We start from the raw sequence: 6,000 nt of genomic DNA on the forward strand, positions 1-6,000 counted from the left end.
AAATGGACAACCTAGAAGAAATGGATAAATTCTTAGAAAGGTACAGTCTCCCAAGACTGAACCAGGAAGAAATAGAAAATATTAACAGACCAATTGCCAGTAATGAAATTGAATCAATAATCAAAAAACCTCCCAACCAATAAAAGTCCATGACCAGATGGCTTCACAGGTGAATTCTACCAAACATTTAGAGAAGAGTTAACTCCTATCTTTCTCAAAGTATTCCAAAATTTACAGAGGAAAGAACACGTCTGACCTCATTCTAAGAGGTCAGCATCACCCTGATACCAAAACCAGACAAAGATATCACAAAAAAAGAAAATTACAGATCAATATCACTGATGAACATAGATGCAAAAATCCTCAACAAAATATTAGCAAACAAAATCCAACAATACATTAAAAGTATCATACACCATGATCAAGTGGGATTTATACCAGGGATGCAAAGATTTTTCAATATCCAAAAATCAGTCAATGTGATACACATCATTAACAAACTGAAGAATAAAAATCATATGATCATCTCAATAAATGCAGAAAATACTTTTGTTAAAATTCGATAATCATTTATGATAAAAACTCTCCAGAAAGTGGGAATAGATGGAACCTACCTCAACATAATAAAAGCCATATATGAAAAACCCACGGCTAATATCATACTCAACAGTGAAAAGCTGAAAGCATTTCCTTTAAGATGAGGAACAAGAAAAGGGTGCCTGCCTGCTCTCACCACTTTTATTTAACATATTATTGGAAGTCCTAGCCACAACAATCAGACAAGAAAAATAAATAAAAGGAATCCAAATTGGAAAGGAAGGAGTAAAACTCTTACTATTTGGAGATGCCCTGACACTGTACAAAGAAAATCCTAAAACTGCCACCAGAAAACTACTAGAGCTCATAAATGAATTTGGTAAGGTTGCAGGATACAAAACTAATATAAAGAAATCTGTTGCATTTCTACACTAACAACAAACTATCAGAAAGTGAAATTAAGGAAACAATCCCATTTACCATCACATCAAAAAGAATAAAATACCTAGGAATAAATCTACCTAAAGAGGTAAAAGTCTTGTACTCAGAAAACTATAAGACACTGATGAAAGACACTGAAGAGGACACAGATGGAAAGATATATCTTGTTTTTGAATTGGAAGAATTAATATTGTTAAAATGACTATACTACCCAAGGCAATCTATAGATTCAATACAATCCCCAATGCAATCCCTATCAAAATACTAAGGGCATTTTTCACAGAACTAGAACAAATAATTTAAAAATTTGTATGGAAACACAAAAGATCCTGAATGGCCCAAACAACTTGATAACAGAGCTGGAAGAATCATGCTCCCTGACTTCAGACTCTACTACAAAACTACAATAATCAAAACAGTATAGTACTCGCTCAGAAACAGACACATAGCTCAATGGAACAAAATGGCCCAGAAAAAAAAAAAAAGCCCACACACTTATGATCAATTAATCTACAACAAAGCAAGAGTATACAATGGAGAAAAGACAGTCCCTTCAATAAGTGGTGCTGAGAAAACTGGACAGCTACATGTAAATGAATGAAAATACAACATTTTCTAGCACCACATAAAAATTAAACTCAAAATGAATTAAAGACCGAAATATAGGACCAGAAACCATAAAACTCCTAGAGGAAAACATAGGCAGAACACTCTTTGACATAAATCATAGCAATATGTTTTTGGATTTGTCTCCTAAAGCAAAGGAAATAAAAAGCAAAAATAAATAAATGAGGTCTAATTAAAGTTAAAAGCTTTTGCACAGCAAAGGAAACCTTGACCAAACAAAAAGACAACCTATTGAATGGGAGAAAATATTTGCAAATGATATGACTGATAAAGGTTGATATCCAACATATATAAACAGCTCATGTAACTCAAGATTAAAAAAAAATCTGGTTTAAATATATATATGATGGAATACTGCTCAGCCATAAAAAAGAATGTAATTTTGCCATTTGCAGCAACATTGATGGGCTTGGAGATTATTATGCTAAGTGAAATAAGTCAGATAGAGAAAGACAAACACTGTATGATGTCACTTATATGTGGAATCTAAAAAATACAACAAACTAGTGAATATGACAAAAAAGAAGCAGACACACAGATATATTTAGAAAACAAACTAGTGGTTACCGCTAGGAGAGGAAAGGGGATGGGGGCAATATAAGTGTAGGGGATAAAGAGGTAAAAACTACTATATATAAAATGAACTACAAGGATATATTGTACAATATGGGGAATATAGCAAATATTTTATAATAACTATAAATGAAATATAACCTTTAAAAATTGTAACTCACTATATTGTACACCTGCAACTTATGTAATACTGTACATCAACTATACTTCAATAAAAAAATTATCTACTATGTGATAGTTTTGGTGAGGCCCAGATAACTGAGAAATGATTACAGTTCAGTCATAATAAGAATACTAAACTCTTTTCTTGGTTTCTACTGCTTGAACTGTACCACTGCTTTTAGAATTAACTTTAAAGAGAACAAATCCAAATCTGTATTGTATCAACCCATCATATTTTACTCCAAAAGTGGCAAAGAAAATAAAAGCTATTATGAAACTTTAGTAATAGTAATAAAATATGAACAATCATTTACGTTTGCATTTCAAATTAGAGCTTGCCTAAGTGCTTTCACATACACGCTTTCAATCAACAAGGCCATGCCATTACCTATACAGCCCAGATTTGGGTTGTTATAACTTACATAGCCCACCTTTAATTCCCTGTGTCAAGCACATCAGCTAAAGAAGTTACAAAAATCCCAGGGAAAAACATGAAATGTAAGCTTTCTCAATGCTTGGGAGGCAAAGGGGTTTGAAATACTTACTGATTCTCAAAATGAAAAAGTTCACATGAGAGTGAACTGAAAAAATCCAAAATCTGAATCTTATCATTTTCATTTATATTAAATCAATTACATACAGCAATTATATCATAAAGGAGATAAAGACTTGCTTTATTGCTTCCTCAGCCTCCAACTGTATCCACTTGTCCATGTGCTCTTGAATGGTGGTAACACTTAGCAAAGAAATAAGTATAAGAAATAGCCTATTTTCTGTGGTTTGTAAAAATGGGATTTCCCTCAGGCAAAGAGAGTGTGTTTGTCAGCCTGTCCTTACAACTACCCTCTAAAACAAAAATAGGCTTTTTCTTTCTTTCCTTTTTTACTTTTAATCTTCAATGCATTCTCAATAAGATGCATGTCACAGCAAAAATTGTCATGGCTGGAGCTAAACACAACTAAGTTATTCAAAATTTAGGATTTCATTTCAAATCTTCTCATGATTAAATGGCCTCAATTCTTGTCCCCTGTACCCATATCAAACGTTGAAGTTTTAGACAAAGTGTTTATAGGAAAGTAACACTCCATTAACTTTTAATATCCATTCATTCTTCTAGGATTTCAAACATAATAAACATAAAATGATTCAATTTCAAGACCCATTATCCCTAGGTTTTAAACTGGGGCTCATTTTCCTGCTCCCTTTCAATGCACTCATCCCATTAGGAAGGTTTTATGTCAACAGAACAACTAAAACAAAGTACTACACACACTCTGCTGTCTAAACTAATTAAAACCACATTGGTAAATGTAACCTTAATTTATACTGGATTCAATCTCCCATACAAAATCATTTCTAGTGCTCAGCCTTTCAGAAAAACAAGGAAGCTGTAGGTTACATACCTACTATTTTCTTCTTTCTGTATAAAGAAGGTCTAGATAAAGATTGGTTGAAATTCATGTGGGGACGCTGCATCACACACTACAAGAGATGGTCTCTATTAGAGTAACTGTGCAGTGCATGTATGTTCTCTGGCCACTAATGACAGCTGTCACTAGTGGGCTCCACATGTTCCAGAGAACATGTCAAGACTCATTGATGAAGCTTCTTATTTTATTTTTTTGCTTTCTTCTGCCCTCTCCCCTTTTCTGTCCTTCACCATTCTCTCTTTTTTATCTCTGTGCCATACACTCCCACCCCAAAAATTCTTTTGGTCAAAGCTGTAGGGAAATGTGCCTGTGCCATCCTATGCTCACAGTAAATTGAAAAAAAATAGTGCCCGTTTTATGACTTTAATAGCAATAAACATATCTTGAGTATCCCATTCAGTTAATAATACCAGGCTTGATCTTTCTTGATTCTCTCCAATTCAACTGCTTTGAAAAATAAGTAGAATAGAGTATATCCTATTTTCTTTCTTCAGAATCAAATCATTAGACTAAAATAAGAAATCACTCAATGATCAGGACAATTCTGAGGGGTAGCTTGCAGTGTTGCAGCCATGAGGTCATCAGCTTAAGTCTGGTTAGCCCCAGTGATCTCCAAGAGGAAATTCAAAATGTATTTGGAGGAAAATGGGAGTAGGAGGGAAAGGGGGAGTGGAATGCTTGTAGAGGTTATTAGACTCTCATAAGTCTTAATTATCCTTATTTTAACCAACACACTATTTGTTTTCACTTCCTTTCTCAGGCAGTTATGTACTGTTTTCTTTTCAACAGCTGCTCTGTTCGATCTCAGCCGAAGCTGCACTACTGTGGCCATTCAGGTTCATAAGAAAGAGTTTTAAAAATATTTTAGAGGCTTTCAGAATAGGAAATATTTAATGCAATATATGTTATAGTGAATAATATGTCAACCATGTTATGACATAGGCACTTTCCTGGTTGCTCCATGAGCATAGGGTGCTATTGGTATTTGAACATCTGAAACAGGAGCAGCCTTCTACCATTTACTAGAGCTGTGTGACTTTAGGCAGTCATCTCACCTATTAGTCTGTTTTGTCACCTGGAAAATGGGGATATTTTTATCTTTCTGCTGAGAGGACCAGTGTGAGGATCAAAGAAGAAAATGGGGAAGGTATATTATAAAATAATATAAATGTAAGATATTGTTACTGTTGGTTATAAGAGAGAGGTGTGAACCACTTAATAATAAGCAGCAACAACTGTAGTAGAATGAGAGTCAGGAGACTTACATGCTAGTCCTAATTTTACCATGGCTAATTGTGTGATCTTGGACAAATTATATTACCTCTCTGAGCCATAGTTTTCTCATCTGTGAAGTGAGAATGGTGATAGCACCTATTTCATAGGATTTTGTAAATATCAAATGAAAAACAGATATGAAAGCTGTTTATAAACTGTAAATTTCTATACCAGTTGTCCATAAACATATTTTCATATCTCCAGACTTGGTAGGTTGCTTCACCATCAACTATACTGTTGAAACATAATGTCAAAGTAGTATTTCTCTTGGGCTTACATTCCTCTCTTATCCATACATTTCCAGTAGGAGGATGTCCAAAATCTGCCCTTCCACATCATAAAATCACTGTTCCAATTTGGATCTTTGAAGATAGGAAGTTCTAATTTATCTCTTTCTCTCCCTTTCTCTCTCTCTTTTGCATACTATGTGCCCAGTACTACTCTAGATACTGCGGGTTCTAAAACAAATATGACACAGTCCCTATAAGATGTTCACATCCTAGTAGGTAAGACAAACATGTAAACTGTCACAGAATAATATACTCTCATAAGGTCGTTTATAAGTGCTAAGAGAAAACAAAGGAGGGAATAAGTAATTCTGCTACCTGAGGCAAGGGAAGTGAAATTGGAGCTGGCTTTGAGGGTTCGTCAGGGAAAAGGTAAGGGAATTGTGGAAGACATGCTGGGAAGATGGAGTAACATTGAAAGGGCATGGAGGTATGAAAGACCACAGTGGAGTTAAGACTAGTGATTAATGCTCTTCACAGTCAGGATTCTCTCCCCTCTACTTCTTCCACTTCACTCCCTCCTTCGTTTGTTACGAGTCTGTCTCTCTCCCTCACTAGACTATGAGTTCCACTAAAGGCAAGAACGATTCACATTCATGTCTGTAGTTCCTCTTTGCCCAGTCCCAACACAGCATATTGCTATGTACATGGTAATTTTTCAATAAATA

The sequence above is a fragment of the Delphinapterus leucas genome, chromosome X, assembly GCF_059928025.1.
Source record: "Delphinapterus leucas isolate spDelLeu-1000000601 "Yukka" chromosome X, BTC_Dleu_Yukka2, whole genome shotgun sequence".
In the NCBI taxonomy this organism is placed as follows: Eukaryota; Metazoa; Chordata; class Mammalia; order Artiodactyla; family Monodontidae; genus Delphinapterus; species Delphinapterus leucas.